Raw genomic sequence first — 12,839 nt, 5'->3', positions numbered from 1 at the left:
GCTTTCAATTACCTTTATTAGATTGTGTGATTCAGAACACAGCGAGAAAAGTGCACAGCCACTGCAATCTCAACAGGTAGAAAATTAGTGTCTCAAGCTGTGCCTGTTGTGTCCTTCGAGATTTCTGTCCTTACTGATTATCCTTTCAAAGGACATTTTCTGGTTGCCAAAAAGAAAGTTATTTCATAAAGGAATGTGACTTCTGAAATACAATCAATGAAAAATAAATGTCTATAGCAGTAACTTTCATTATACCTGACTAATCTTGTTTAAAATTCCAAAGTACCTGTCAGATTCCAGAAGTTTTGCAAGACCACTTACCTTAATGTCTCACAGCATCTTTTCTTGAGGAGAATCAGTTGATACTTTTAAATGCTGCAGGTACCCACTTCTGAATACTCAGTATATCTTGTAGTGTAATTTAGGTATCACAGAGTCTCTGGTGTGTGTTTAATTATCAAAGAGGCGTCTGAATTAAAAAGCACAGAAAAATCCTGATCATTTAGACCAGATGTGTAAGCTATACTTCTCTGAAAACTGGAAAAAAAAAAAAAAGGTTTATACAGCTACTGGACTTCCATTGTAAGTTCCACATTTGCCTTTGGGATCTTTCCACAGAGCAGGACAACTGGGGTGCAATACATTGGCAATGAGGCTTGCAACTCATTATCTTCCCTTCAGTCCAGACTGAGGATGAGGCTGAAGATCAGCATATTTTACTGTCAAACTATATCTCTGCAATGGAAAGACATAAAATGGTGTTGTCGTCTTCTTGTATTCTAAATGAAGTCCAATCTCAAGGTCTGAATTTTTGAGTTTACCAAAATTTTGACATTTGCTTGGAGGAAGGTTTCTTTTCAGGGACTTCAACAGACATTTGTGTTTTAGAGAAAGACGCTCCACGTAAATTGACTACCTGGCAAAGGTTGTTTGTTGTTTCTGAGGTTGGAGTAATTCTAGAAGTCACTCAAATTCTCAGTTAGACATTTGTTCCATCTCCTGAAATGAATTCATTGTGTACTGCTACAACAGTGAATGCTTATAGAAAATCATAGAATCAGAGAATAGTTTGGGTTGGAAGGGACCTTTAAAGGTTATCTAGTCCAACCCCCCAATAATGACCAGGGTCGTCTTCAACTACATCAGGTTGCTCATACCCCTGTCCAACCTGACCTTGAGCGTTTCCAGGGATGGGTCATCTACCACCTCTTTAGGCAATCTGTTCTAGTGTTCAGCCACCCTCATTGTAAAAAATTTCTTCCTTCTATCCAGTCTGAATCTATCCTCCTTTAGTTTAAAACCATTACCCCTTGTCCTATCACAACAGGCCCTACTAAAAAAATTGTCCCCATCTTTCTTACGAGCCCCCTTGAAGTATTGAAAGGCCACAATAAGGTCTCTCAGAGCCTTCTCTTCTCCACTCTGAATAACCCCAATTCTCTCAGCCTTTCTTCGTAGGAGAGGTGTTCCATCCCTCTGATCATTTTTGCAGCCCTCCACTGGACCTGCTCCAACAGGCCCATGTGTTTCCTGTGCTGAGGGCCCCAGAGCTGGATGCATTACTCCAGGTGGGCTCTCACCAGAGCAGAGTAGGGGGGCAGAATCCCCTCCCTTGACCTGCTGACAATGCTTCTTTTGATGTAGCCCAGGTTAAGGTTGGCTTTCTGGGCTGCAAGCGCACATTGTCAGCTCATGTCCACCCTTTTACCCATCAGTACCGCCAAGTCCCTTTGAGCAGGGCTGCTCTCATTCCCTTCATCCCACAGCCTGTATTGATTCTGGGGGTGGCCCCAACCCAGGTGCAGTATCCTGCACTTGGCCTTGTTGAACTTCATGAGGTTCACATGTACCCACTTCTCAAGCTTGCCCGTGTCCCTCTGGATGGCATCCCGTCCCTCAGGCATGTCAACTGCACCACTTAGCTTGGTGTCATCTGCAAACTTTCTGAGGGTGCACTCAATCCCACTGTCTATGCCATTGATACGGATATTAAACTTTAAAAGAGGCAACATTCAGAGACTTGATTTCAAGAAATATGAACAGGTAAATCATATAACATTTTGTCCAAAGACAAAACCAAACATAAGTCAAAATGTTATGAGTTTACACTTCAAGGAGTAGTTAGAATATGGTACAGCTAGATAAATTATAGTAAAATAGGCTGGTTTGGATTAGGGTTAAGTACCTTGATAAGTATAACTTGATATTATAGCTACTCCCATTCAAGAAATATAGATAACTTGGTAGACCTGATATAGAATTCCAGCTAAACAAATGTTGCTCTATTCTTCATGGGATAAATAGGGTAAGAATTAAAATGGAAAACAGTCTCTGTACAAAAAGAAATAGATTGGAGAACAGACTGACAATACTTTTAAAGCCAAGATACTGAAAAAATGATCTTATGGAAACTGTGTCTCAATTTTACCTTAAAATAAGTAATGCTACTATATAATATCTTTTTATTGTATTATTTCTTTTCACTTTTTTGAACTTAAGTCTTCAAATCTAAATGGTATGCATTAAATGAGGCTATGCTATTCTACTCTAGTAACAGTGACAGAATTATTAAAGAACGTATTTCATTTTGACATACAGCTCTAACGTACATCTCTTTCTGACAAGGATAAGGTCACCTGTCATAAAATAGTATTTGCTGCCCAAAAATTGATACACAACTATTTAAAATTGTGAAACAGCTTAAAACTTAAGATATGTGATAGAGCTGTTGACCTTTTCTTCAGTAGAGGTAGTACAGATACCATCACCAATGTGTTTGTTTGTTATTTTCTCAAAATATATAAAACGTTTCCATTTGCAAATCAAAAATAAAGACTTTTGGTAACTTGATTATGCTTTTTTTTTTTAATAAATTTGAACTTTCCTTTATCTTCATATGTAGTGTACATTTGGAATATGCATATCCCATCATGGTATTATGTCTTTCTTGTTTTTCACAGATCAATTGGCAAAAAAGGGGTTTATTACCTGAAGGAGAGTGCCCAAGACCTCAGATTAATATTGAAAATGCAGGAAGACTCCACATATGCAGGGTTTTTTTCAATTGTTTTTTAAGTTGAATAGAGAAGACATTAGCCATAGAAGACTTAATATGTAAGTTGGATGATATAAATAGCATTTAATATTTTTTTCATAAAACAAGGGGAGACAGCTCAAAGCATTAAAACACAAGTTTAAATTTGATAAAAGGAGATAATAGTTTAGCCTTTGGGAGTTTCTCCAGTTATTGTTGAGCTTATTGTGATTAAGCGAAAATAGTGGAAACTCATACAGAAAATGAGATCATCCATAATCTACATTAGACTTAAAATTCTAGAAGGAATACAAACCTGGATAATAAAGGACTCTTGAGATGGTAAATAGATGAATGTTCGTCAGAAGATAACAGTGCTTACACGTCTAAATTTAAATAGATGCTTAATATTAGGCTTCTAGAAAAGCTTTCAGGATATCTAAAGAAGTGAAGGATACTTCGTTCATCCCTGTTTTTCTGGCTTTGGTACATGGATAGACTTTGTGCTGAAAATGTTATGCTATTAAAGAATGTCTGTAGAGCATAGAAGCCTGTGCAAGTGGCAGTGACAGACACCAGCAGCCGTTGTGATAGGGGAAACTTGAAGAGCTTAGGAACACAGACCTGAAAGCTGTCTGGCACCCCAAACACTTTAAAAGGTATAAATTTGAAGAGCTATCCTTTAATCCTGATAGATTTCTTCAGAAATATGCATGACTTCATGTTTCCAAATGCCTTTATATGGGCATATTTTTGTTTCTTGGTGTTCCTATGTTCTTCTGGTTTTTATCAGCTTATCAGCAGCCATTGTCAGCATGGAAAGAAAAGTCCAACCATATGAGTAAACAAACACTGCATGCAAGTAATTTTAAGATTGATCAGTGTAAATTCTGGGTACTCCTAAACCGCACCTGAGGATACACACATTGTCTTCCTCTGTAACTTGTGCCTTTGAATCTGTTTGACTCTGATGAGCAATCCTCAGAACTGATTACTTCTAACTCTCTGCCTTTGATATCTTCACAGTAGCTACTCTGAGAAGTGGTCATACCTTGGATATCTTTACTATCCTTCATGCTTTAGAAAAGTTAGAGAGAAGGAGCAGCAAATGTGGGGTGGGGCAGTTTGGTATTTATCTTGTTGAACTCTGGCACAAGAAGAAGAGGAGCTAAAGAGCAGCAGCAAGGCAAAAAGTAATTAGAAACATCTGATTAATGTCACAAAGAATGTCAGGTAATAACCGAAGGAAAATAACTCAAATAAAGGCCAGTAAAAGTGCCAGTAGTTCTAGGCATTTGTAGGTATCCAATATATTTTTACATAAAAGTTTACAGTTGTATTAAACTCCAGCAGTGAATGAATTTAGCTACTTTATGTCACAGTAGCAGCATTTATCTGAAAACCAATGAATGCACTCTAGAATAGAAGCTTGCTTGGCTGAGGTTTTTCTTTTATGTTTATTGGTTATGTTACGAACTTGTTTTTGACTTTTATTTATGTCCATGAGGTTTCCATTGTGTCCAATTCTTTTTTTATTATTATTTTTTTCTTTTTTCCCTAAAAATATGCTTATCTATCAAAAGAAAAAAGGAATTGAGAACTAAAGAGCTACTATACTTAATTTGAAGTATAATAGGTATGAATTTTTAATGAGTTATTGGATACCAGCATTAGTTAATTCTCTATTATAGCTATTGATCAGTTATGTTATATATTCTCTATTAGTTTAGAACATAATGGAAGTGGCAAAAGGACAGTTTGGATTGATAGGACTTTGAAGATAAAAATGTTTACGGACCTTTCCATCAGAAAAGGCTAGAGATCTAAATGAAATATACAACACACACAGATCTTCACTAATGAACACTACAAAATCCAGACATCTTTATCTTTTTATGGAAACAGACTTTTTTCTGCCAGCTGTCCCAGCATGTCAGCCAAAACTGTTCCAGTGATGGTTATTAGTTCTCTTGCAGCATTCACTGGGTTAATTAAAAAAAAAATAGTTGCAATGAAAAGCTTTGTTTCATAATTCCATCTGGATTAAATGTGTGGGTTTAGTTACACATAGAATCAAAAAGCTGCCAAAACTCCAACTATGACCCCTATTCCAATATCTACAAAATTAATGATGTTGGCTTATTATTTGAGCAAACAATATCCTTGAGCTTTTTCCTTTATTAATTCAGAAGCTGCCAGAATGTGCACCATGATGACAGATTTTCTGATTCTAGCCTCCAATAAGAATCTTTCCACTGATTATGATGGCATTAGATATCAGCCCTGCTAGCTAAAAATACTGTTTTATAAATTATGAACAATGTAGATGCTAAGGAGAAAGTAAGGAATTATAAATGCTCCAGAAAGATTTCTTAAAAGAATCACTGCTGTAACACAATAGTAACCATATAACACTTTAAGTTTTTTAAAATGAAAGGTGGAGATAGGGATTAATTTCTTAATTAAACAACATTAGGACAGGACCTAAGAATCTAAATATAAAATAGGGATAAATGAATGATACTGTTGGTTTATCATGATGAACTGGTGGACCTACAGTTTGCCTCAATAGTATAGAAAGACAGAAAATCATGAAGTCAATCATAGCATGAAAATTATTCTGAAATATTGGCAGTTGACTTTAATGAATACAAATGATAGCTGCTAAATGTTGTTTTGTGTTGACACTAAAATGTATATTGCATAATGAGGATATTGACATCTTACGGTGATTTAAGCTGCCAGTTCTAAAGATTATAGTGAAAAGTAGAATAAATATTCAGATCACTTCTGCTGACAAAGCTGAAACCCCTTTTTTGTAGGATCATGGTCTGAGATATTTTATAGCTGCTAACACTAACCTTGAAGTATCTAATATTATATCACACACATGTAAATCCGTCTCATATCCAGTTAACTTAGCTTAGCTGAGTTAGCAAGATTTTTTTCTGACTGCCTAAAAGAGACTTAAACATGTACACACTTAAAAGGCTGCATCTGAACAGACAATAACTTTGTATAAATATCTCCAATTTAGTAGCCTTTAGTTATTTTTAATTAGTACACTGTTTTTTCAGGGAATTCTTTTTTCCTTCTGTATGTCTCCTAGCAGTAGCATATCTAATTGAATTATCCTTTCTTTGTGTGTGTTTCAAAGCATTCCTTCGTATATCAATAGGAGGGGGTGGATTTCCTGTTCACCACAAGAAAAATCCTGAATCTGTTTTAATATTTTCTGGAAGCCTCACATCTTTTCATATGCCATATTTTTAACATAAGTGATTTAATTATCTCTTCTGTCTTATCTAAGTACATATCAAGAAAAATATTTTGAATTTTTGACTGTGGCTATAATAGACACTACAGTGTGGCAGAGCATGAGACCACAAAAAGACCTACTGCATTTTCTTGCTAGAATAATATTTCTACCATCTTTCCGTCTAATGAAAAGCCTCCACTCAGAGCTTTGTATGACATCTAGGATCCATATAAAATGCCTATTAATAAGGCTGAATGTCCCCTGGCTGACCCACTCCTCCCCTTGAACTCAGTGTTATTCCAATGACACCATGCAGTATAAGTTTTTTAATCAACAGAAAAGCGATTGGAAGATGGGAAGAACAGAAGGGTTTGACAGAGATGTGAATTGAGAGATGCTCTCTTCCACGTGTAATTTGCTAAGAACAAATGGCCTTTCAAATACACAAACAACAGGACCGACTGAAAATTTCCACACCATTTAATTTTCAGTGGAAAATTGGAGTTTTGCATAATAAGGTTCTTTTAAAACTAAAAATACCTGTTTTTCCACAGAACTTGTAAAAAATCATTTGCAAGATCCTGAAACTCAAAAAACACAGAACACTGCTGTCTCTAAGTTTTAGATTTTAATAAAAAAAAGATGTTCTCATTAATTAAAAAAAAAAATCAGTGTAATGCAAGAATAAAATTCTTAGCTGTAATAAATAAATGTGTCTGTCTATATATACACATATAATTCCTATATTAATATTTCAAAACCATAAAACCCTTGCACAAACCTTTCCTTAAATGGAATTTAAGATAAGGAACGATTGTACATACATACTACAAATGACTGATTTTAAAATTTTCAATCATACATATAAGGTTAAGTATAACACGATATCAACATTTGCTACCAGAAAGAGTCCCAATTTCAAGACCTGATATTTTCAGATAGGAAGGAGCTTGGACTGTTTAGTTTGAGGAAGAGGAAGCTGAGGGGAGACCTCATCACTCTCTACAACTACTTGAAAGGCCATTGTAGAGAGGTTGGTGCTGGTCTCTTCTCACAGGTAATTAGCGATAGAACAAGAGGGAACGGCTTCAAGCTGCAGCAGGGTAGGTTTAGGCTGGACATTAGGAAAAAATTCTTCACAGAAAGAGTGGTCAGACACTGGAATAGGCTGCCCAGGGAGGTGGTGGAGTCACCATCCCTGAATGTGTTTAAGACTTGTTTAGATGTGGTGTTAGGGGATATGGTGTAAGGGAGAACTTTGTAGAGTGGAGTTGATGGTTGGACTCGATGATCCCAAGGGTCTTTTCCAACCTAAATGATTCTATGATTCTACATGTTGTGAGTGGCCTGCTGAACAATGGGCAAAGTTAAGAATGACTGGATGGCAGAAGTTTTCTGATTATATCTATAATTGTCAGTTTTATAACGAAATGATCTAGACACCAAATATTGAGTTAAACTGAATCCTAGAGATAAACTCTAAATAATTACCGCTATGACTGTTTTCTTCACTGTAGTCATCAGGCGTTTCAGAGTAAAAAAAAAAAAAAGTTTTGATTATTTGTATTTCCTTTTTTTTAAACTTTGATTTATAGGTGAACTGTCAATGCTGCAATAGAAACCTGCAATATTCCTTTGAAACACTGACATTTGTGTTTAATATGAACATATCATTAAAATGTCATCTGACCACAGAACTTGTTTCCTGTAGAGAATACATGTGTCAGCACACTTGGATTGGAAGACATTTTTCAACTTTTTGTGTGTGTGTCTGATTGTTAATTGCAGAATTAGCTAGACTATGAAGATGACTGCCATGCAGTAAAGTAAAAAGATTTGCTAGTCAGAGTATATTGTAAATCAACAGTTTCCCAAACTTTGTATAAGCTTACTTCAGAGTAGAAATTAGCATGTAGAAAGTAGTCTTACTTTTCCATTAGCACTGTTTCTCTCCCCCACTTATTCTGGAAAAGTACATAAACCATCTAAATGTGTCAGTTTAAATACTTTCATAGCTTCCACTGAATTGTCCTGACCTGCTGTTTTCATTATATTTGCCAGTGGCTTGGTATATGGTTGTATATAACAGATTGCCGAATTCAGGTGATCCTCTTCCTTATTGAAATGTTTACACTATTTTCTTTCTTAAGAGACACATACTACTCTAAATCATAAAGATTTCGCATTTTTACCATTTTCTAACCACACATCTAAGAGATATTACACTGCTTTTGCTTTCATTATAGCAGAAATAAGACGTACAGCACCTAATTTTTTTAGTTGGCCATTGGTGTGATCCAGAAGTTGTGACTAGAGAGACATTGAGCATAAAAAAGTTCACCATAACCACCAATTTAAAATTTGACCTCTTATTTTAAATTCCAGATTTTTCACATCAGTATCTAGCTGAGATAAAGTGGAAATGAAGAGGAATACAGTGAATTTGCTGTTGCCTCTAATAATATATTATGTTGCTTCTTGAATAAGTGATGTTTGTTGTATGAATATAGTCAACTTAGTGGCAGAATGGTGAAGAAATACAGCCACAGAGGAAAATATGGATGCCGACCTACAGTTGCCAACAAGTGCTCGATTGAGTTACACTCTGCATTGCTCCTGCTAGACAGCTTTCTTCGACTGTGAAATAGGAATGGTTAAAGACTGAGTGAGATTTAAAAGCATACAGCCTGAAGGAAACTATTTTAATTTTACCCTTCTTTTTTGAGGAGAAGACAATGTAGATTCTTACCCAGGGCTGAAGGGAATTGTCTTTATTACACTCAATTTCTAAGTGTGAAACTTTTTCCTGATGGTAGAAATTGATCTGAGTTCAGAATTTTATAAAACAATGTGGAGAAGGAGATGGGGAGAGTCAAACTCTAGGACTCTCAGAGTCTTCCTCTGACTAAAGAGCACCTTGAACTGAATTTCTCTGTAAGGTTCTCTAATCAATGGGTTATCATATAAAATAATGTCACAAGTTCAAAGCTTTTCCTTCTCTGTAAAATGAAGAAAGCAGCAATATTTTGCAAGCATCATGTTTGCTTCTCTGTAAAGTACCCTTATAATAAGTTGAGTGATAGATCAAATCCATTAGAGATGTTGGATAAGGAGATGCTTAGGGTATATAATGAGGTTTGATGAACTTTCTCAAGAACAGTGGTTGGCGTATTCTTGGAAATTTTTAAGGGTTTATTTGAAATGGTATTTAGGTGTCTTCAGAGTTAGGTAGACTCACTCTTTGAGCCCCATTATGTAGTTTGACTATATTTATATGTACACAAAAGAAAGAAAAGGGTCCATGTCATTGTATATACTCTTATCTGGTACACCCTATATAGTTGCAATTGTTCACGTTGTTGGAGAGGAATCTCATTGAAAAGAAACTTAAACAGATAAAGTAGCTCAAGATTCTTTTCCTCCTTCCTGCCTTGAGTGGAGACTCAAGGCAGCTGCTCATTCAGAAAAAAAACCGAACAGAACAACAACAAAACCAACCAAAGATGGAGGAGAAGCATTTAGTGAGTAAGCAGCAGCAATGGAGCAAAAGTTTTTATGTGAAACAGGATAAAATTTAATGCATAAGATATGTATAAGATGGAAATTCAAAGAGGCTCTTTGACACACCACTCACAGACCTTCACTCTGGAACAGCCTCCAACAGGAGTAGTGGACAAAGCTAGTGAGTAAAACAACTTGCTCTTCTACAGGTACAGCTTGGTATTTCCATGGGAGCTGTATTTTCATTCCATTTAATTTTTTTCTATAATGTGAACACACTGTGAGGCATGGTGACAGAGGGCTGGATCTAAGGACACAGGAGATCTCTTCCACTCTTCTGTGACTATGAAGTGCATATGCTACATTTAATATAAGTAGTACAAGAATGGTGTATAAAATGAATTTTAGGATTATTGCCTCATTCATGCTTTTTCAAAACTTTGTTCATATCCACAAACATTTTATCTATGCTTGCATTCAAATATGTTCATTCTTAGATTCACATTAATTCCTTTAATGTTGTTTTTTCTTTTAACTTACTTGCAATGAAATCATGGCTAATTAGGTACCATTGCACCTGGGATTCAAAAGGAATTTCTCCTATTACAGTGGCTAAATTTTATCTAATATGATATAGACATTTAGTATGATAGGCGTTTTGAACTTCATTCTCAAGGGTAGAGAATGATGTTTTACCTAACTTTTCAAGAATCCAGCTGGAAAACTGCAGTGAAATGCAAGTCCATGTGAATTCCTGACAGGTATAAGAAGGCCGGATCCATTAAATTATCTTTTATTTATTTCAGAATCATATTATTTCTCCATTATACTTAATCTAACATTTTGTGAATATCACACTAAGGGAAAGGAATTTGTTTAACTTTGAAATGTTTCTTTTTTGCCATGCTCTGAGACCTATATTAAACTTGTACAGTATTGTGTACACAGAACATACCTTTTTTCTGCCTAGTTACTGGAGAGTGTTTTGATAATTGTCACAATATTAGTTCCAATTTTATACAGGTTCTACAAAAGATATTTTCATTGATATCCAAGTTTTTGTGTTTCATCAGAGTGGAGTATAGTTTGTTATTCCTGGATAGAAGCCTATATGATCGTTAAGATTTCTATGCTGCCTTTTGCAATTCCCTAAGAACATATTCTCTGATATTAGTCTCATTTGATATAATCCTTTTTATAGGACATTCTTTCATAGTGAAGATTATTTGATCCAATGATAACAGAAGCATGGCTTACATTTAAGGGACAAAATGAAAGACTTAATGGAAAAACTGGATCTAACTTGTTGAGCATAGAAGTCACGGCTTCTTGAAAGTCAAACTTCTCAGCTAGACAATTCTATCCTCCCTTCCCAGAGAAAAATATCACAGTCTTATCTTTTGACAATCATACTTATTGAGAACAAAACTGTTTATCTGGAGGCACAGAAGCAAAGAGGTTTTAGGTTTTTTACACCTTCAAGTAAAGAGGTTTAACTATACAGTCTTCTGTGGAGAAAAAGACTGGAATGTGTTAGAAATAACTATAATTTTGAAAGATAGCCTCCTTAAAAAGGGGAGAAGACTGAAAGTTTTATACCTAAAGAGTTTTTAATAGAAAGCTGTATTCCTACCACACAAATAAATAAGTAGAAAAATGGAAAGTGTTCACCTTTGTCTTTTTAACAAAATAGATACTCCTGAGAACTGAAAGTTTTGTATATGAAAAATCCTGTTACAGTGTTTCCTGTGAGTCATATTTTGCCTTTTTCTTAAATTAGCTTAGTTCACTGCATCTTCCATGATGTAGACTATATATGTTGGTTTCTGAACTATGCTTCATATTGTATATTGGATTTCTGATTTCTATTTCACTTAGATATCCTTTTGATGAACAGAAATAGGGAGGAGAGCAACACTGAGAAATGTTGTTGGGTGTATTGAGAAGGGGAATGGAGACTCCTACAAGTAGTGCTCAGGTAAAAGGTGATACTTCACACTTCTCTTAACTGGTATAACCAGTGGTGAATAAAAGTCATATTCCTTTTGCAACAATATTAATGTAATTTTCAGAGGCCAGAACTGGTGGTTATGGTAGTTATTTACTGCATGATTTTTACATAACTATAGTTACTATGAATTATGTTATTCATGCTGGAGAAGTTGTGACAGGCTTTTCAAAGAACACGTAAATTTTTTAGCAGCATTTTTTACCAAAAGAGTAGTTGATTATTGCAGAATACCTCCAGGAAGGCTTACCCAAAATTCACAGAGGACAGAAATTAATGAGTTTCTTCTAAGTCATCAGTTTTCTGTGCACATACTGTACCCACTGTGTACTCTATTTCCCATTTTTTGGGGACAAGGAAGGGGCAAGAATCTCTTTATCTCCTTTGGAAAGAATAGTTGTGACAGAGACCACTTTTCCCATTGAAGAACTGTTTGATGCTAGGGGAGTGATACCAGCTTGAAGATAAACCAGACAGCTCTTAAAAGTCTCCTTTTATGTTTAATTCTACTGTGTTACAATTTTTATTGACACTTTTGTTAGTTTGCAGTGCATTTGTTTTCTCATTGCAATTCCCCTGAGAAGTGCAATTACACCAATCAATTTTCTTGATAAACTATTTCTTCACATCCTTTTTTTTTTCTTTCTGCTTATGAAAGCTGTCAAGCATCTCTCTGTCTCTTCTGATACATGATCTAAGCCTCTTTATTCTTAGATTAAGTAGGATTCTATGTTATTTACATGAAAAAGACAAAATATAATTATTTTTATTTTTTAAGAAAAGTTAAGCCCATTAATGTTATGAAATGTTTTCAAAAGCTGTCTTTTATAAATTTATATACTTTTAAGAAAACTGTAATATTCAGGCCTGTTTTGATGGCAATCTCTGAATAGTGACAGGTCACCAGTGAGAGATGTCATCATCTCCTGCTTCTGGATGTATGGCTAAAGTGAGCGGCTGAAAACGCTTACCCTGCTGGCAAGTGACCCCACCAAACTTTACAGTGTTTAAAAAGTAGGTCTAATTCAAATCTCCAG

The sequence above is a fragment of the Larus michahellis genome, chromosome 1 (genome assembly GCF_964199755.1).
Source record: "Larus michahellis chromosome 1, bLarMic1.1, whole genome shotgun sequence".
NCBI classification, from domain to species: Eukaryota; Metazoa; Chordata; class Aves; order Charadriiformes; family Laridae; genus Larus; species Larus michahellis.
This window is presented reverse-complemented; position numbering follows the sequence as displayed.